General features: G+C 37.9%; 1 protein-coding gene across 1 annotated transcript in view; it reads right to left on the bottom strand.

Annotated features, from left to right (window-relative positions):
- Nucleotides 1-4955, bottom strand: part of PKIB (cAMP-dependent protein kinase inhibitor beta) — a 102867-nt gene extending 97912 nt beyond the window's left edge. The window contains exon 1 of the mRNA XM_079939722.1: nucleotides 4655-4955. The gene's annotated coding sequence lies outside the window, so the exon portion shown is untranslated. The remainder of the gene's footprint in view (nucleotides 1-4654) is intronic.
- Nucleotides 4956-22143: the final 17188 nt, after the last annotated feature.

Here is a 22143-nt window from a genome sequence, read left to right as displayed (position 1 = left end):
AGCCTGATCATTTTCCACTCCTAATATTTCTAGACTCTGCTACTCCTGTTTATCCCTAATCCCTGAATCACTCTCTAGCACCTCTTGCTTGGGCTACAGCAGTCTGTCCAGTACTCCTCAAATCCAATCTTCTCCAAGCTACAAGAGTATATATAGATATATACATACAGCTTCGTGGCATGTTAGAAAGATGTACAGTTGCTTTTTTTGGTTTGTTTTTCTAATTTTTCACTACCGTGAAAAGTTCTGCTGCTTTACTGCAATGCGCATAATTATGATAGACATCCTTCTTCAGGGATACAGAAACTGAGAGGCAGAGTGGTTTGTGTGCAAGCCCTGTCCTTTGTAACATCTTCTCCTGACTTGATAGATTCTTTACAAACCTTCAGAATGCAACAAAATCCATTATATCTATAATCTAGCTTTTTATAGATTTTATTAGATTTGGGAAAGACAGACAAGAGGGGCTTATTTCAGTGTTTTGAGATTTAATATTATACCTGGCTCCAGAAGCCCCATGATAGAAGTACTTATTCTCATTTTTTAAATAAACAAAAATAATAAACGAATGTAATTGCATGAGTTATAAGCCATCCTTGTTTACACACACACACACACACACACACACACATACACACTGATTTTAAGAACAGTGTTTTCTTCTGAGACGTATTAACCCAGCCCATAAAGATTAGTGAGAAATAAATCACTTCATAGTCATTTGATATAAGCATGTTTGGGAAGACAGCTTAACTCCTTCCTGTCTTCCACGAATTTATTCCTGAAACTATCACACTGAACCTCAGTTTCTTCCTTTCCTTCACCCAAAAAGTGAAAACTTACAGTTAACCATGCTTATTTCCACACTCCCAAAGGGGATTCTTTTTCATCAGCACAGTAGATTTTAGGGCTTAGCAGGAAATAGGGGCTATGAGGAGGCGGAATCCAGGAGATAGAGGAAGGCATTTAGCTCCATTTATATTGTCTATAAACGCTTCTGCTGTTGCTCCCCCAAACAAGTGTTCAGGCTGTGTTGGCTCCAGACTACACAGTCTTAAAGTATTTCTATTCCCTTGGCCCACTTTCCAGTCTGAGAAATCCTATTTTAACTGATCCAGGATCCTAGGTGAGATTCCTTCCTCCTATTCAGGAACATGTACAAATGTGAATTGCTTTATTCTTATATAGACAGCTCTGAACTTCTTTTCCAACCAAGCACCCAACTCTTGGACACCATCACATTTTAAGAATAGGCGTTATTGGAGAACACATATCTACTCTGATTTATAAAGTCCGTAGCATGCTTTATACCTGGACAGATGCATAAAACTGCTATTTGCCTTTGAGAGCATGAATGAAAAATATATCCCCCTTGAGTATAAAGTAGACTACCTATTTGATTTCTCAAAGTCAATTGTACTTCCAATAAAAAGAAAAATAATAATAACCACTTTGGTTTTCTGGGTATGTTCAAGTATTCTCTTTATGTAATGTCACTAACTGATAATGACTTATAAAAAGTACATTGATCCTCTTAATATAAAAATTACTAAGACCAACAGGATTCAGAGAGCATGTACTAACCACAGAAGTTTTACAACAGTAAGATAGGAGCCCTGGATTTATCCCTAATACATGATTTTTGCACATGTCAATCACTTAAACTTGGGCCTTAGATCTCTATATCTAATAAAATATGTTTAATTAGTACTTAGAAGAATTATGTGGCATCATAATTATGGATGCTTATTTTATCATAGGATTTATAGGGTTTTTCTGATATTCAGAAAGGATTTTTTTTTCTAACTCAATTAAAATCTTGTGTTGAAGGAATGGAAAACCACTGAATTTACTATCAAGCCATTCAGGTCTGAGTCTCATCAACATCCCAAAATACGATTTTCAAATTGCTTTATTTCCCATTCTCAATGGAGACTGCAGGAAATTTAGTCTTAATTAAGCCTGATTTACTCTCATTTAGCATTAAAAAAAAAAGACACTGGGGGAAGGGATGAATAGGCAGAGAACAGAGGATTTTTAGGGCAGTGAAAATACTCCCTATGATAGATGAATACATGTCATTATGTGTTTGTCCAAAGCCATATAATGTACAACAACAAGAGTGAACCCTAAGATAAACTACGGACTTTGGGTGATTATGATTTGTCAATGTAGGTTCATCTATTGTAGCAAACATACCAGTCTGGTGAGTGAGGGAGGCTATGCGTGGGTAGGGGTAGGGGGTATTTGAGAAATCTGTACCTTCCTTTCAATTTTGCTGTGAATCTAAAACTGCTCCAAAAAAACCTGTCTTTAGAAATATTTTATTTCTGAGAAATGTTACACTTTTTTGCAAATTTGTTTGCTATATCTGAGCTCTAAATTTGAAAGGAAGCAAAGTGTTTCCCGTCCAACCATCTCTCTATGTATATATCAAATCATATATGATCTAGTAAGAAACATTTATTTCTCCAGAATTTTCTACATTTTGTAAATACGTAACTTCTACATAAAATTCACTCTATACTGCTCTTAAAAAGTTAGACATACGTTTATCATACAACCCAGCAATTGCACTGCTAAATATCTATCCAAGAGAAATGAAAACATGTACTCACAAAGACTTGCATGTGAATGTTCTTAGCATCACGATTCACAATAGCCTCAAGCTGAAAACAACCCAAATGTCCATCCACTGGCGAATGGATAGACAAAATGTGGTATATCCATACAATGGAAAACTTCAACAATAAAGAGGAATGAAACACTGATACACGCTACAATATAGATGAATCTCAAAAACAGTATGTTAAGTGAAAAAAGCTATAAACAAAAGATCCCACATTTTATGATTTCATTTATATAAAATGTCCAGAGAAGGCAAATCTATAGATACTGAAAGAAGATTAGTGGTTGCCTGAAGCTGAGCAGAGAGTAATTATAAATGGGCTTGAGGGATCTTATTGGGGTGATGAAAATGTTCTAAAACTGAATTATGGGGATGGTTTTACAACTTGGCAAAATTTCTTTAAAAATCATTGAAAGGGGTAAATTTCTCAAAATTTAAACTTCTAGTTTAAAATTGACTAAAGAGGAGAGAAAATTCTTTAACAAAGAATGAAATTTGACACAATTTTAAATATCCTGCATACGGTATTCCATTAGTCTTTGATATTTTGTTGAAGAAAGTTGTGGTAAAGATAAAACTAAAAAGTCAATTACTAAAAACTTTTTGCAAACTTTTTTCCAATATATACTTTGTTTCAAAATTAAATCATTTGATCTTCCAAAACACTGTTTTAGAAAATGAACTCCCTTAACATAGTGTCAGCAGAGGGTTATTGACCAGCACCTGACATACTAACAGGAAAACAAGGTTTTCCAATTGCTGGTCTAACTAACCTTGATCCAGAACCTACGCCATTACAGCACTTCCTGTGAGATTTATGGCCATCAGATCTCATTTTAACAATCCAAATTCTGAGCTTTCTGAATATTAAATCCCAGAAGGAATTTTTTTATGTGTAGCAATGTCAATAAGAAGAAAGGCATCTTGTGAAGAGATAAAGTGGACAGATGGATTTTGAATCTACATGTACACCAAGAGAAATGCAATACTCAACAGTAGTTCTAATCCATACTTTTTCAGTATCCAAACCATTAATATGAGTGTTTTAGTATTTAGTTTTTCTAGTTGAATGTTTAAGTGGTCATCGGCATCGAATCTCCATTTTACAGTCCTGCACAGACTCTAATAATTTCACCTGCCGTTTTTTTTTGGTTTCTGTTTTCTTAGTGTTTCCTGTGTGCCCCACTTGTACCAAGCGCTCTTCCAAAGAAACCGTGTTCGGATGTGTTCCCTGGGATGAGCTCTACGAAGATGAAACTGGCCCGTTCATCTCAGCCTCACTCGTCAGGGGCTGCCAGTCAGGACAGCTGGTAAATTGGGGTCATCTCCCCCTGAAGGCAACGAGTTGCTATGGCATCAGCAGTCAGGACCCACGCCCTCCATCTCCTGAGCCCCTGCGACCACACTGCACTCCCGTCCCTCCCTGGCTGCCGGCCGGTGTCCTAGGCTCGGTGAAAACCCAGTAGTTGCAGAGAACTCTTGATTTGACCCTATCTAATCATTCCCATGTTTTATCAAATAATGGATGGAGACTGGTGAGATGAGGTGACTGGGCTAAAGCCACACAGCTCGACGCGGGCAGAGCCGGCGAGAACACTGGTCTCTGCTGACCCGGCGGCCGCGAGCGGCTGCCTGGGGCTGGGAACGCGCAGCCCATGGGAACGACGTGGCATTGCCCGTGCGAGAGGCGAAGGCTCAGCAACTTATGAGAGGATATCACCAATGTCCAGCTTCAGGGCAGAGTGGGCAAAAAGAGGTGACCAGACCTCCCTGGTTACGCCTGTTGGCCTGAGCGTCCCCTTCCACTCCGCAAGTACCTCTGCATGTTAAATGATGTGGTCGCTCTGGCCAAAGAGGCGTCCACTTTGAATTCCCCCCATGCTCGTGCGGACTGGCCGGAAAATAGGAAAGTTGCTATAACCACATCTTCGCTCTCTCAGTCTCCCCTGACTGCCCAAGTCCTTTCCCTCCATCTTCGCTCCAGAGACCCCCACCACTCCCGACTCCCCTTCACCACGTACGTACCAGCCGCGCGCAGAGCTGCTCGCCGAGCCTGGGCTGGGTCCCGGTGCCCGGGCTCGCCCGGCCTCTACGTGGCCGCGAACTGCGACGCGGGCTCTAGTTCGCTGCCGCCTCTACCGTCCACGAGGGTGCGACGGCGTCTGAGCTGCTGGGCTGGGGCGCAGCCAGGAAGTGGCTGCTACTCCGGGGGCGGAGAGAGCGGCTGCCGGGACCCGCCCCCGAGCGTGCGGGGCCCCTCCCCCCTCCCCCCGCCCGGGTCTTGCTCTCCGTGCAGCCACTCCCGCCAAGGGGCTCTCGGGGCCGGCGCGACGGTGGTTCTTGTCTTTTGGCTCCCTGGGCAGCGTTCTTTTTCCTGCGTGCGCGTTAACAATCATCAGAGATCATCACAGAACCCATGCCCTCCTCGCCTACCACTCTCAGTTCCCCTCGGGGAGGATTAAGGTTCTACTAAGAATTTACCTGATGTGACTGAGGGAATTTCGCGTCCCTCCCTGCTCCCGGAGGCTTCCTCTGCAGACCCTCTGACCCATTTGTGCGCGCCCCCGAGCGTTTGTGCTCCAGGTGTCCTAAGGTTGCACTTTACTCGTGGCTCCTTGGAGAAGGTAAGAATGTGCATGGTTTTCCTATCTGCACCCGGATTGTGGGTATTCGTGGGTTTTTTAACGCATCATTTTAACAGATTGAGAAGCCATGTGCAATGTAGACAACTTTTGGACAAAGAAAAGCAGAAATCAACGTCTACCGAGTTTCACTTCAAGGTTCTCACTAAGAAAAATGAAGTCCTTACTATTAAGGTCTCATTGTGTCTTTTAGAAAGCATAATAGAGAGATGATGATACTGTTCTTAAAATTAAGGTGCTCTTCTCTGCTTCCTGAGAAGGTGGTTTCTCCTCACTGAAGTCCTGAGATCCCCTCTGGTTTCCTGAAAGACATTATTAGTGTCCAAAATCTGCTTAACACCAATATGTTCACAGATACTGTGCTCTGGCTTCCTACCCAAGTCTATAACACCTGTCATTTCCCTACTGACTACTTCCAATGTTTTCATAGGCTATGTGATATAGAAAAATGTTTTATTTAATGTATCTGCCAGTGGTGCTACCCTTAGGCTCTTTAAATTATTTAATATTCCTACCCCCACAATGTGGTAATACCACCTCTGTTTCCAGATAAATAAAGTGAGGCTCAGCAGGTTAAATAATTTGAATAAAGTGAAATCGCTAGGAAGACTTCAAGTCAGTTTCTGAGTTCAAGTCTTCCTGCCTTTAAGGTTGACGTTCTTTAAATTATACCTTGTTAGTAAAAGTTATGATTTTTCTAAATGCCGACACTGGTACACTTTGTTTTATAAAAACATGGTTATTTGTATGGTCATACAAATAGTAATTAAAGAGATTGAGAGTTATTTATATCTTGAGTGTAATTTCAAGTGTATAATAAAATATATTATTATTATTTAAGGCAAATTATTCTAAAGCCTATTTATTTTAGAGAGCCTGTGTTAGAGATGCTAAAATGTTTGGATTTAGGAGTTACAGTGCAATGATTGGATTTTTATAATTCTGAAACTGTACTCCTTATACTCACAAAATTTGTCTTGTAAAACCTGTATTTTGGGACAGGTTTGATAAAACTGTTAGCCCTCGCTGATGCACTTTAAAGTTAACGTATTTGAAATCATCTGAACCACTTGAATGTTCGCTCCATGAAAGCTGTATCTTCGCTCCATGGAAGCTGTATCTTCGGTAGCTAGAATAGTACCTATACAAAATAGCTGCTTAGTAAGCAGTTTTTAAATGAATAAATAGAACCTCATTTTCTTCAGTTAAGACAAAATAATGACTTAATAAAACACTACTTTTAGTTTGCTTTTGTCTATTTATAGTAGATTGAAGATTTTTGATAGCTTCTCATTTCTACTATGAAAGGAAGGAAGATGAAAGGAATCAGGTAGAGCCTGAAGGTTTGTAGTAGCTGCTGTTGGGAATGGTAGCAAAAACCTGACTATAAGTACAAAAAAAAAAATCTTTTGAGTCAGGAATTGGTGATAGCAGTAGTTCCACACAGCTGTGAATTTGTGTAAAATATATGACTGTAAATGCAGAAAGTTTCACTAATCCCACTTGGGGATTTTGCCGAGTGATTTGATGGAAAGGCAAGGAGAAAGCTTGGATGCTATTTTTAAGAGAATGGTTGAAGGACAGAGCTGTGAGGTTCACTTAAGACTACATGGGAAAATAAGTGAAGACATAAAAGGGGAGAGAAAAAGGCAAAGAAGTACAAATCTCAGTCAAATAAGAGAGATGGAAAAATAAGTTGTAGTCAGGAGGGGGATAGTTTTCTTGAAGGATTTAGTAGCAGAATAATGGCAGGGTTATGGAAGAGCTGTGGCTGGGGTTAGCTGTTCTTAGAATGAAGATCAAGCAGTTGGAGACTAAGGTATTGGAGAGGCTATCCACATGGACATTGAAGCCACCAATGGTGATGCCATGGGGTGGAGAAGGAATGAGTCAGACACCAAAGGCTTTCATGACTGTGGTGGAATAATCAGGAACTGAGTGGATGACTGTACAGAATTGGGACAGAAGGTACATATCCAGGGAACAAGAGCCTAAATGGATCAAGGGCTGGTGTAAGAGGGGGTGCACGGTTCAAAAGCAATACTGGGGAGCTACAAGGATGCCAGCGCTGGCTCTCATGGTCCTGGGGTGTGAGATAATGAGCAGTCTACATTGGAGGGAGATCCAGAGGAAACTATTCTCAGAAGAAAGCTGATTTTTACCTAAAGCAAGACAATGGAGGAAGCATTATGTGAATAGGTTATGAAGGTGGAGGGATTTTTTCAATATTGAACAAGGATTCCACAGGGTCAGAAAGGATGGATTTTAGGAGGTAGGGCCAGCTTCATGGCACTACAATCTGTGCAGTAGGACAGGGCTCTACTTCTAAGAAAGCCCTGTGCTTGTCTTAATGTTCTGCTGTCCCTGCCTTGAAATTCTTAATAATTTTTTAACAAGTGACCACACATGTGCATTTTGCATTGGTCCCCACAAATTATGTAGCCAGTCCTGTTTAGAAGAAGTGGAGAAATGGGAGTGTACGTGAAGCAAGAAGTAGCACCAACCTTCTGAGGAATAAATTATGGGAGAGATTAAATGCAGGAGGTTGTGTTTTGAGGAAAGACCAAGAATGGTGGGAGAAGGGGTGTGGCTGCAAGGTTCCAATAACATCTAGGTTCCCTCTCTTTAGGGCAGGCTAGCTGAGACCTGGGTGGGAGAGGCAGTCAGCAGTCCGCATCAGCCTCTTCCAGGTCTGTGTAGTGTATTAGTTTGCTACGGTTTGCTGTAACAAATTACCACAGATTTTGTGATTTGAGCCAGCATAATTTTATTCTCTCACTGTTCTGGAAACCAGAAGTTCGGAATCAAGGTGTTGGCAGAGCAGTGCCCCCTCTGAAGGCCTTAGGGGAGGATCCTATTTTGCCTCTTTAGCTTTTGGTGGCTATAGGTAATCTTTGGTATGCCTTGGTTTGTGACTACATAACTCCAATCTTTGCCTTCATCTTCACAGATCCTCTGTGTTTCTTCCCCTACTGTCTGTATTCTCCTCTCCTAACAAGGACACTTTTTGGATCAGGGTCCACCCAGGTTAATCCAGGATGATCTCATCGGGAGCTCCTTACCTTAATAACATCTTCAGAGACCCTTTTCCAAGTAAGGTTACATTCACAGGTACTGGGGTTAGGACTTGGACATACCTTTTGAATGCTGGTCTGAGACCAGCATTCAGTCCACTAGAGCGAGGTTGGCTGAGGCCACAGGAAGAGCCAGGCTGGATGACACTGGCATCTGATAACTTTTCAGGTCTGTTTGGCAAACCAAGGTATTTATAATAATATGAAGTGTACCAGTGTTTCTAAAGCTTTCCAGCTGTGAAATTTAATACATACAAAATCTAGAAGATTAACACTGCCCAGAGAGACTTTCTATCCCTAGAGGTAGTTATCTGTCCTTGGGGACAAAATGAGACTGGGGAGAGAAGTCGTGTACCTTGGATCGTGCCAAGTCTGGTTATAGGGAATTGAGGAAATGAGATTCTCCACTCCTTCTTTTCAGCCACTCTCCATTCCAGAGGACACATGTGCTTCCCTGATACAAAAGGATAGCTTATGGGATGACCGCATTTCGTCCCTCTCCATAAATATGAGCTTTGGAAGGACCGGAGGAGTGACCTTGTGCCTCTGTGGCAGAGACCCAGCTAGCTTCCCAAGCCATGCCTTGTAGAGGACAATCTTAACCCTCGGGGTGGGGGTGGGGAGAGGAAGAAATGTTGAAACTGTGTTACTGTGCTAACTGTGCTGTTAACTTTATTCTCCTCCTCCAGCTGGCAGGCGCTCTGAGAGTTAGCTGAGTAGCTGGAGCCAAATGGAGCTCTCCTTAAAAGGCATCACACTCATTGGGCCTTGCTCCCTTCTGCTCATGACAGAACAGGAACCATAAATTCCATCCATTATTTTCTAAGCGTTGCCAGCGAGAAGATCCTAGATTGTGGCAGTGGGGCAGCAGCACAGCTACACTGAAGTTTGGACCCCATAAGAGCAACATCCCTCTTTGGGTGACCTCTAAGGAAGTTGCCCTGAGATCAGGCTTGGGTAATATACTGGCAGATGACAGAAGGGGGTGGAGCCTGAGCTGCCCGCTGCTGACCCTGCTCCTGTCGTGTGACAGAAATAATGCCACAGACCCACATCCACCGAGGGAGAGGTTGGGCATTGAAAAGAATGGGGCACAATTGGCTTTCAGGAGATCAGAGGCTGTAGCGTGAGAGGCAGAGGAAGAGGAAGAGACTGCTTTCCTTTTAGTATTTAAAGTAGAAATTTCCTAAGAAAGTATTCCAAATTATCATTGTACTCACACATCTCTGCTGTTCCTGGTCAATGGGGCATCCCTTTGCAGAGTATCAGGGTATATGAAAAGGACACTGAGAATCTTGGGTTCTAATCCCAAGTGGCAATGCCACTGATGGTGTAAAATTTCGGTAAAGGCAGTTTTCTCTGAAGGGAAGGTTAGGACTAAAGGATTGCCCTGCTCTAAAATTCTCTTAAGTTTCTGAATTTGCTTCCTTATGAAATTCAAACTCCTCAGCCCAACGTTTAGAACACTTTACCCACCCATCTCTATCTCATTTCTGTTCTTATCATTTTCCAGTACAAATCCTGTTTTCCAGATAAGCTAATCCACTTGCCACTCCTTGTGACCTTCTCATTCCAACATTCATAACTGGTGCAGGAGGATGTGTTTTTTACTATCTTCCACTCTTAAGCAGTGTCACTTAATTTCTTCAAACTCCTGTTCACAAATAATCTACTGATGGAGATCTACTGATGAATTTTTTTCCACCCCTGATCAATTCATTCAAACATGTGCCAAGTTACTATCTAAATTTTATAGCCTTTCTTCCATGTGTTTGAGGAGTACAGCAATTTTAAATTAAAATATTATTCTCTTTAGTTTTTGCCACATCCTTAAAGCCTTTTCATGTGTATTAATTCCTCCTAATTATACTGTATGTTTCTTAGCATGAAGCTCTTATATTCCATAATAGTACTTTCTGATTTCTTCCAATAAATGAGACAATTCTGAATGATGTATGATTAGTTTTAAAAATTGCTAGCTATTGAGCAATGGCACAGCATCGACAGGTGGTTGGTCCAGGGTAAGCATTCAGTAACTATTTTTGCATGAATATATAAGTAAATTCTCACCTTTCTGCTCATAGTTATATAATTACACACAAAAACGTCAACCATTCTCCCTCCTTTGTTCAATATAATGAATTTAACACTTGGCAAAAGAATAAAATGTTACAGAAGTCTAAAAGTTAACAAAGATACCTTTGTGATTCACCAGTATGTGGTAATTTATTTGCCCAAATAAGCTTTATTTTTAACAACATATATAAGAAATAGTTGAAAACAGTTTAATATATTTTATATGAATTGCTTCCATGCACAGATTCATAAAATCAGAGATGCATGATTTAAGATTAGATGATCATAAAAATTAAAAAATTAACTCATAACTTCTAACATAGGGGATCTTGGTGTCTCTAAAATTGTCTCTTAGTATATTAGAAAATATACATTTTATCAGAACTCCAGTAAAATTTTCATAATATCTATTATATTATTCATAGTAGATATTTATTATGGTCCTGAATTATTCAATAACTATGGATAAATATAATGAATGCTAAGCTGTCTTATACGTTGGGTCTTTTTTGATTTGGGGAAAACTCTAATTTAACATCACTGAAAGAATTTAGGGTGGGTGGAATCTTCTAAAAAAGGAAGTTCTGAGATGTTCCTGGGGTATTTGGATTTGAAGGCTAGCCTCTTAAAAATTTCCTTGAGAACTGAGAACTTAAACTTAACCCAATTGGGACACTTTTTTTGGTAATTTTCCTTACACTGTACAGGAGTTAGAAAAGCTATAAAAATTAACATTAGCCCATAAATCTAAGGCAGATCACAATAAAAAATGTATTCCTTAATTTAAAGTATTTTAAGAGTTGAAATATAATCTTTATCATTAACATTTCACTGGGTATCTTGGATTAGATGCATCTTAGCCATGATTCTCCTTATTAGATGCAGTGCCAGATAAAGTTTTAAAATAAATAAAGCCTATCCCCTTTCTGCATCTTTTTCTTCTTTTCCAACCATTTGAGGTTCTCCTGTGGGGAGTGAGTAGATTTTCTAAACACACTGACCCTCTCCTTAACTTCTGGAAAGAAGGAGTGACTGCAATCAGTCATGTTAAAGATTTACCAGACAAGACCCATGCTTTCCTGATTTCAATCTATTTAATGAAGATTTCTTTCCTTACGTAAAAAGGAAGATTTTGATATAGAATTCTGGGTTGACAGAATTTTTTTCCCCATAGTTTAAAGGAGTTGCTGTGTTTCATCCTATGTATAAAATATGTCTTTTATTCTGATTTTAAGAGTTTCTCTTTACCAGTGATTTTTAAAAATTTATTTTATTATTGGATGCATTGGGTCTTCATAGCTGCGTGCGGGCTTTCTCTAGTTGCAGCGAATGTGGGCTACTCTTCGTTGTGGTGCGCCCGCTTCTAATTGCGGTGGCTTCTCTTGTTGCGGAGCACGGGCTCTAGGCGCGTGGGCTTCAGTAGTTGTGGCGCACGGGCGTAGTTGCTCCGCAGCATGTGGGATCTTCTCGGACCAGGGCTTGAACCCGTGTGCCCTGCATTGGCAGGCGAATTCTTAACCACTGTGCCACCAGGGAAGCCCTTTACCAGTGATTTTAAGTAATTTTATTATGATGTTTTTGGTATAGTTTCTCTCATGTTTTGTGCACTTCAGGTCCATTGCACTTCTTGGGTTAGAAACATTTCATTTATTACTTCAAATAATTTTTCTGCTCACCCCTTCTTGAGGATTCCAATTAACTCATATGCTTAAGCTGCTTGAAGTTGTCCCACATATCATTGATGTTCATTTGTTTTTGGTCTTTATGTCTCTGTTTGTTTGTTTTAATAGTTCTGTTGCTACGCCTTCAAGCTCACTGATTTGTTTTGCTCTGTAGTGTTTAATTTGTTAATTCTATACAGTGTTTGTTTCATCTCAAGACATTAGATTTTTCATCTCAATAAGTATGATCTCAGTCTTTTTCATGTCTTCCACATTAATATGTTCAATCCTTCCTCTACTTTCATAAGCATATGGGATATAACTACAATGAGTTTTATAATGTCATCACATACTAATTCCATTGCCTGTGTTAATTTTGGATTGTTTCTATTGATTGCGTTTTCTCTTCACTATATTTCCCTGCTTCTGTACGTGCCTGGTAATTTTTAATTGGATGTCAGACATTATGGTTTTGCCTTGTTGGATGGGTGATGGATATTTTTGTATTCCTATTAGTATTCTTGAACTTTGTTCTTGGCCATAGTTAAGTTACTTGGAAAGAGTTTATCCTTTTGAGGCTTTCCATTAAGTTTTATGAGTTAGGATTAAAGAGAAGCCATTAGTCTAGGGCTTACTGTGCTCTCCTGCTGAAGTAATAACTTTTGGGGTCTACTGAATGTCTCTTGAATTATGACTAAAATCCCATGCTTAGGAACATGAAATACTCTCAGCTCCGTGTGACCTTTGGTGATTGGTCATTCTACTCCTGCAGGTGGTTCTTGTTTCCTTACATGAGTAGACTGATTTGTACCCAGCTGAAGACATGAGGGGATCTCCTGGAGATTTCAGGAGTTTTCTCTGTGCAGATGTCTATGCACAGGGACTCTGCCCTGCAACTTCTAGGTGCTCCGGCTCCCCAGATGGTCAGTTCTGTTTCTTCAACTCTAAGAGATAACGAGACTCAGCATGAGTTCCCCCTCCCTGCACTATGAGCTGGAATCTTTCTTCAGACACTGAGCTAAGGGAATCTTGGTGCCTATCTTATTTGTTTCCTCTTTCTCAGGGATCACTGTCCTATGGTGCCTGATGTTCAATATCCGAAAAACCTTGTTCCATGTGCCTTGTCTGCTTTTGTAGTTGTTTCAGGAAGGAGAGTAAATCTGTTCCTTATCACTCCATCTTGACTAGATGCAGAAGTCCATTTAGTAATTTGTTTTTGCTGTTTAGTTTTAGTTGCTTTTTCATATAAATCCTTTTCCCCTAAACACTTAGTAATAATTCACTGCACACAATGTACTTTTATAAATGGATTTTGATTGAATGAAATGAATCTTCAAGAAAAAGGGCAAATTCTATTCACCAACATTTTGCTCAGAGGAAAACTTATCTGGAGAGTTTAGTGGAGGACACAATTCTGAGATAACCAGTTCTATTCTCAACTCTGTTCCTAACAACTTCTGTGGAACAGAAGTTGTTAGGAACAGAGTTTTATGCCTAAATTTTCATATAAAACGGTAATGGGTGTTGGCCTTCCTCTCTAAAATTAAGAAAGGTTTTTTATGTTAGGTCAAACAAGGATAGTCTTAACTAGGATTATACTGAAATTCTATCTATATTGCTTTTGAAGTACTTTTACAATTGTGAATGTTATGTGTTTATAAATTATTCATTACCAGAAAAGGAGCTGATTCCAAGTCATGCTCCAGGAATCACCTGATAAAATCACTGTTAATAGCAACATGAGGCTACATCTCAAGGAGGGGAACCAATAAAAATTATTTCTCAGTTCAACAGTGATATTATTCTCAGCTTTTTTGTTAACCTAATGACTGAATGGGTCCTTATTAATAAATGTTCCCATTTTTCCACAAACATTTCTATGATATTTATAAACGGCTTATACAGATCTCTGCTGTACTTCAAAAGAAAATTAAAAGCGTATAAACTTGCTGCATCCAACTGTTTTCCCACCCTTCCCCTGGTTCATATCATGCCATCTGGGGCATCCAAAATAAGGAAAATGAAATAACACAGATACATGAAAGAATTCTGTATATATCCCCAAATCCATGTGCACAGATCTGTAAGCACAGTTGGCTTGAGTTGTTAGAAGATTTAGTTTCATTCCGGTAAACAAATCCTCTCAGTAAAGGGATGATTTATGGCTGAAAACATTAGCCTGGCACTGCACACCTTTGCCATCAATACTTTTAGTCTGTGAAAGTTCATGAGAGAAAGTGGCCTCCAAACATTCTTAGATTTCAAATCCAAACATTCTTAGGTTTCAGATAAAAAGTATTAACTTTACCTGATCCTAAATAGCAGAGTTATGTTCATCATTGTTACGCTAGAGTCCCGACCGGTAGAATTTGTACCAACAGGGAACTTGTTAGAAAGGTAAGATCTCAGACCCCACCCTGACTTACTAAGTCACAATGTGCATCTAACAAGAGCCTCAAGTGATTCCTATACATGTTAAAGTTTAAGAAGCACTGCTATACATCACCTTGCATCTTTAAACTCAGTCATTAAACTTGAGGTTTTATTCTAGATAAACTGTACTTCTCTTACTCTAAGAGGCGTTGTACCTCTTGTCATTGTACAACAATCCTAGTGCTGAATGAATTGAATCTGATTTTTGTGATGACAAATGCAACTTACAGGCAAAGTTTCCGGTGGGTGGATGAGGTGCTGTGGAAAACCATTCAAGAAAGCGAGGTTCTTTCTTTCCTGAGAATGTGTCCCAGATCTCTTGATTCTGAAATATCAGATACTGTATATGACTACACAATATTAAAATTGCAACTCCTTCATGATTCTTTCAATGATTAGAATTTTCCAGAATTTACTCAAGCCTCTAACTTAAAATAAAACCAATTTTAATTGTTCTGATGGAAAGGTTGCATATAGTTGTTCAAAACCTCAAAACCTTTCTTAATACTAGAAATTTAGATCAGGAAAGGATGCTAGAGGTTAGTTAGTTCTCCTGTTTTAGACCACAACCTCTTGCATTTAAAGGGTAGTATTGATAATTTGCAATAAAAAATGTGTTATTTATCCTTTATTTAACTGATATCCTATCAGCTTCCAAAAAGAATTTATTATTATAGAAGACCCTCTATAAAATAAAATTAAGCTAGATTTGTATAACAATGTATAAAGGCAATGAAATAAATATATCAACCACTTTGCCTATGTTTACTGAGATTAAACATTAAATTTGGTTCTTCATCTCTTGGAAATTAAAGCAAAAAAGGTACACAGAACAGAGTGTAAAGCAAGTTAGCTTTTGCAACCCCATGTATAGAATCCCAGTTGGGGATATTAATAACAACATAGTTCATTTCACTTTTTAAAACCTTCTATATAGATAATCACTCTTTTGAACCAAACTTTTATCTGAAGGGTTATATTTCTGCAGTTAAATGGAAGATGCTTAAATTTAGTTCAGTGTCATTCTAACTGTTGGGTAAAGTCTAATATACAAGAAGAATCCAAATCTCATTGGCTAAATCCTGAATAAATGAAACTGGTAGGAACAAAGGTTTAATTTTTTACAAAATAAAAATTTTAAACTTTGACTTCCTAATGTTTGATAAAGTTATATCTACCTGGCCAAAACCTTCTGGTTAGGTATCCATGAAACAACTGGTATTATGAAAATACAGTGCTTTTTGCTCAGTACAAGTATTCTGTCCTTCCCCAGATGAAGACACTTTGAGAACCAATAGTTTTCATGTACACTTACTTGTATTGGCTTATCTTATGTCAATGTTGGTATTAAGACCAGAAACAGAATACTGAGTTCCTGACTTGGATTCCAACTACTATCTTGACAATTCATTTTCAATGCATTCTAATCTACAGACAGTTATTTTACAAAGAAGGGTGAATAGACATTTTTTGTTTCTAGTAAAGGAAGCAGTAGAAATAAGTCTATTAATGCAAAAAAGCAATAATTTCTAGTAGCCCTTTAGTTATTCAGAGGAAAAGCATAGAGTCATAAAAAGTTTTCCTAATTAGGCAACAACTGTGTATATGCATTGGAGGTGGGGGGAGAGGATATGTGTGTGTGTTGAGAAATAGGAATTAGATGAAAGGACTTCCTAACTGTAGAATTATTTAACAAGGAGAAACTGCAGTGTGTGATGTTTCCCACTTGAAGATAACTTTAAGAGGTGGATAAACTGTAACCTGCCCATATGGATGAGATCCATGTGTTTTTTAAGTAAAGCTCATGATAGATACACCTGTGAGGGGAAGGGGCAGTTCTAAAGGAACCACACAGCTGTGAAGTAGTTTACCACTGGCAGATCCTCTTCACGATTTTACCTACTTCAATCTATTTTCTCCCCCAATACTTGTCCATAGACGTCAGTTATCATCTGTGAGCAGAGGACAGCCCTGATGACAGAACAGTGAACATTCATCATCTTCCCACTATCACCATTATCTCCAGTCTCTCTCTGGCCACGTTCTGACTCTTCCTTTCTCCTTGGCCCAGCTAAACTAAGAAAAATGTCTGATTGTTCTGCTCTTACCTAAAACCTGAAAAGCTCACCTTGGGAATTAAACCATTGTATCTTTTGTGTCTGTATTAATCAAATTAACTAAAGAGCAAAATGATCACTTTGTTTTGTAGAACACTGTTAGAAGGCTATCATTTTACTATCTGTCTACGTTTATGTACTTCCACTGGAGGGGAAAAAGTAACTCTTCCCTTGCTTACTGAACCCTGCTAAGCGAAGTGCTTTTCTTTCATTACCTTCCGCCACCCCGCCAAAACAATCTGTGAGTTATACAGTGTTATTGCCCTTAACAAAAGAGTAAACTGAGGCACAGATAAGTTAAATAAAATTTACCCAAGATCTTACAACCTTTAAGCAGTGGAATCACGTTTCAAACCTTAGGTATGACTAAGCACTAAGCCTGTGATCTTAACCTCCATGCTACATAACTTCCCACAAATGAAACTCACAGAGTATCGCTGTGAATTGTATCCGGTGTAAAATAGCTATTCATGAAGCTCTTCCTAAATAAGGCTTCATTTGAAGACATCATATTTGCTAGCAGTAGGCTCAGAGCTCAGAAAGATAAATATTTTAATTGGACACCACTCATCTTTACCAATAATTTAGGATTTTTGTATACTTCACTGTTTCTTCCTAACTATATGTCTAAATATCCCCCCTTTTTTCCTGGTTCTGATTTTTACTCATTTCTTCTGATTTTCATTGATGTCAAAACATACATAATGATTAAGGGCAGAAACAACAAATGATAAAATATTTCAGAATAGCCAAAGCTTGAAAATTCTGATCTTTTTTGGAGAATGTGATATAGTGAATATTTGAGGATTACTTATCCAGAGTTGAAAAAAATTGGTTTCTTATTATTAATAAATAATTCTTTGTTGACAAAAGCATACTCAATTTAGCCGTCTTCTTTCATTACTGCCCCTTACTCTTTTTGTTTCCTATAATAATTAAATATCCGTATCTTATTTGTGTTATCTCTTTTATAGAACTTGAGCCAGCTTGGAATGACAACCACCTCTTGCATATCTGCATATTCTTTCCTAGCCCCTAGTGTAAAAGAATGTCAGGATAGAGACATATTAAGTCTTTATTGGATAACATACTTTTTAAAAACTTTTTTTTACATTACACAAATAACTTATGAATATATCCTATTTTTTACAAATTTTAAACATGGAGATGAAATCAAGCCACCTATGAAAGCCACCTTCAACTTTTAGTCCCCCCTTCTCCATAGATAACTGTGGCTATCAAAAATTTAGCATATTTATTTCCCACCCTTTGTGGATAGTTTTTAATATTTATTTATTTATTTAGTCTGCACCGGGTCTTAGTTGTGGCACACAGGATCTTTTTAGTTGCGGCATGCAAACTCTTAGTTGCGGCATGCATGTGGGATCTAGTTCCCCCACCAGGGGTCGAACCCAGGCCCCCTGCATTGGGAGCGTGGAGTCTTACCCACTGGACCACCAGGGAAGTCCCCCACCCTTTGTTAATGCTTTTACAGAGATGTCAAGTGGATCCAGAATTACTATATATATTGTTTTTCACGTCTCTGTGTTTTACATACCGTAGATAGTCTGCAACTTTCATTTTTTGTTGCTCAATGTCTTAGAATTCTGTTGCTGTTACCAAACATAGGTATGGCTCATTCTTTTTAATTGTTGCATAGTATTTCATAAAATAAAAATATCAAGACTCGTTTAACCACTCACCACACAGAAAAACATTTGAGTTCTTTTCAGGATTTTATTATTATAAAGGTAGCTGAAATAAACATTTATTTTTATGTATCTTATATACATGTGTTATTTTAGGGTAGATACTGAGACGTAGAATTTCTGGGTTATGGTATATGTCTTACTCTAAGAGATATTTCCATAGTAGGAAGTTATATTGGGGTCAATAGGTTCAGGCACAAAAGTAAGAACTTCCTCAGTCCTGGAGTCAAGAGTCATAAAAAGTCTATCAATTTAGCAGCAGTTGTATTGAATATTTTTACAATGGAAAACATATTGTATGAAAATCAAAGGAAATGGATACTAACTCCCCTCTGCAGCTAATTAGAAGTTATGCAACCTCTCCAGACTTGCATTTCCTCAACTATAGTATTAGGATGGGATAGGACTAGAGGACTTATTTCTCAGAAATGTTCAGTTCTACATGGCGTATTTCTGTTCTTCATTTATTCGTTCATTCAATAAACATAAACAAGGCATATATAAGAATCCACAATGTTTCCATAAGGATTTAACAAGAAATAATACCAGGAAACAAAGCAATGTATAAACAGATAGGTATCATTTAAATAAATGTATCTAGGCCACAAAATGTGTGCTTTCAAAAAAAAAAAGAGAGAGAAGGGGTACAAAAGATAAACACTTATCATTTATTTAGTTTGCTTTATTTATCCAGATGTTCCCCTAAATACAAGTCCTCTCATCTGCTACAACTTCAACTGTATGTAGTCCGTACACACACTGAATAAAGAAGAGGTCAAGAAGGAGAAGGTATGGGGGAAGACCTTCCTGAAGAAGAGACTTATGAATTTAATACTTGTTAAAGACAAAAAAGAAAACTCTAACCATTTTTATCCAGTTCTTAAAGATTCCTCTCATTTAGCACTGAACCTGTACATCTCTTCATTTATTTAAGCTTTCTTTGAAGTTGTAGTAGCTTCAAAGGCAAAAGGACTATGTGAGGACACAAAAGAGATGAATCAAAACACAGACAACATAATTTATAACATTGAATTATCAGTCCACTGAGAGGACAGCCAGAAATAAATTGTATAAAATATAGTTATATTAAAATGAGGAAAACATATGATGGTATCAAGACAGCATTTAATAATTACCAAACAAATGAGAAACCTAACCAAGACAGAATCATAAATAAGTTCCTGTCTGTCAATGCCATCCTTAGCTCAGTAGATCAATTTACTTTCAATTTAGACAGCTGAAACTTACCCACCCAAAAAGTGGAAAATTGAAACCCTCTCTGAATAGGCCATTTCAAAGCATGATTTCACTAAGCCTTTGTCAATTACATCGATTTGGTTAAGTTTAATTCATTTCAGAGGACATTTATCATGCCCTATGCATTCTAGTAATTGCTAGGGACATAAACATGACAAAACATGACCCCTACCAAAAAGAGTTTACCTTCCATTGGAAATATTTCAAAGTTCTCAAATCTCAAAACCAAATTAATTTGAGTGTGTCATCTTTAATCAAAGAAAAGAAAAACAAAGAGGGAGAGAGAAACCGTTTACATATATATTTTGCAAGGACTTAGCATGATTGGTTACAGAACACACCAACAACAACAACCTGAGCAGATACCAAAATCTGGGGGTGCTCTAGTCCCTTTTATAAAACAACATTCCTGCTGTACCCAAGTTTCGGCTTCCACAGTTCCAACCAACCACGTTGAGTTAATCTGCAGATGCGGAATCTGTGGATAAGGAAGGCAACTGTACTTCCATAATTTAATTTTACTTCTATAGACTTAACATTCTTTAGCTGTGAGAGAGGAAGAGAATTAAATAATCTATGGCCCCTTTCAGCTTTAACCCAACAACTGAGTCAGCTATTAGGCTTCCAGTTGTTTGTGTAGAAAAGTAGCAGATAAAGGCAGCCCAGATAGGTCAGTTCAGTGAAAACCATGTCAAGTTAAAAGGTGTTCAGTTATTCAGTAGACCATATGCTGCTCTTTGTATATCTTACCTCACTGTGTTGGATAAATACTCTCCCACTGATCATAATACTTTTCAAGTAAGGTATTTAATGGATTTAATATTTTAGAACAATGGTAAATTCATCAGATAACTCATACTTAATCTCAACCTTCCATTTTTAAATCCTTTCTTAATAAACTGAGGCCACTTTTCTGACCATGAATAAATAATATGGTAAATGTAATTTAATATTTTTTTGGTTCTGTTTATTTTTAAAATTTTACATAAATCTCAGTGGTGTGAAAGTTAATAATATCTAAGACAGGAGATAATTTTACTTAGTATTTTTGCATCTTTCTTCTAAATGTGGAATGTAGCAAAAAAAAAAATCCACTAGATCTTTAATCAGTGTATCACAGACCTATAGCTTGCTACTGGGCTATTTATTTATTGAATTCATTTATGCAAAAATAAAACACCTGGTTAGAATTCTATTCATGGTTCAGTTAATCTAAGATTAGTTATAATTTCCAAATGATATAAATTTTGTACTGACATATTAAACCTCTGGATTGTAGATGTAAATTTTAATTTAACTTATGCATTTGATCTCCCATGAGATGAGAAAAAATGATACTTATTTAAAGAAATATGTAGCAATAAGGTGGAGATACTACCTTAAAATCTTGTATGTGTAACCATTCTTACATTCTTTCCATTCTTAATATATTTTCTTTCTGATTGGCTTCTAAACATTTTAATCAGAACTTCTTTTATATTTATTGTCAACCTATACTTTAAATAGCCATTTGCCTCACTCACAATCATTAATGATGTATAATCTCTTAGAGGTAAGATTAGGTCCATTCAGCCTTAGTTCTGTACACACTTTGTATGTTAAGTGGTTCCTCATACACCAGACTTACAGAGGATTTCACTCACATCATTTATCTCCATCTCTTCCAAGTCTAATGCTGGGCCTGGCATTGTACACTCATCATCTAAAAGCTCATCTCTGGTAGACATGTACAAGTAGCACAGATAGTTCAAAGCATAAATTTAATCTAACGTCTCACAGGGGCAGAAGTAGTGATAGCAGAGCTTCCTAGATCACTTCCAGCAGGACTGCCATCTGGTCTATCATTTCTCAATCTTTGGAAGGATCTTCTAACAAAAGACATTTCATTGGATATAGAAAAGCTAAGAAAGGTTTTAACTTATCCGGCAATCCCCCTAGTGTCAGACCCAATACACTCATACATTTCAAAAGAGGCAGGCAGGGTAATAAACCACCAGAAAAATAATACATAAGAGCTTCCCTCATTCCTTTATGACTTCCCAAGTTAGACTCTCCCATACTATAAAGATACTAAATACTAACCCTCCAGCTCTTCATCCAAGTGAAACATTAAAGTCTCTTGTCCAAGTGAAAGTCTGATAAGCCTTCCGTTGGTCTTTCTGCTCTGTTCTCTTTGGTCTCAGGGGAGCATAAGGAACTGTTTACCTCTGAAGTCGAGAAAAATAATTTAAATTTAAAGTTATGATATTTTCCTTCCAGTTTTATCATGATATATTGACATACAGCACTGTAATTTTAAGATGTACAGCATGATGATTTGACTTAAATATATCATGAAATGATGACCACAATAAGTTTAGTGAAGCTCCATCATCACATGCAGATACAAATAAAAGAAAAAGAAAAAAGTATTTTCTCTTCTGATGAGAACTCTCAGGAATTACTCTCTTACCAGAACTCTCAGGAATTACTCTCTTACCAACTTTCTTTCTTTTTTTTTAATTTTTCTTTTTTAAAATAATTTATTTATTTTTGGCTACATTGG

Source organism: Stenella coeruleoalba (assembly GCF_951394435.1).
Source record: "Stenella coeruleoalba genome assembly, chromosome: 12".
Lineage (NCBI taxonomy): Eukaryota > Metazoa > Chordata > Mammalia > Artiodactyla > Delphinidae > Stenella > Stenella coeruleoalba.
The sequence above is the reverse complement of the archived record's forward strand: the minus strand, read 5'-3'. Positions and strand labels throughout refer to the sequence as shown.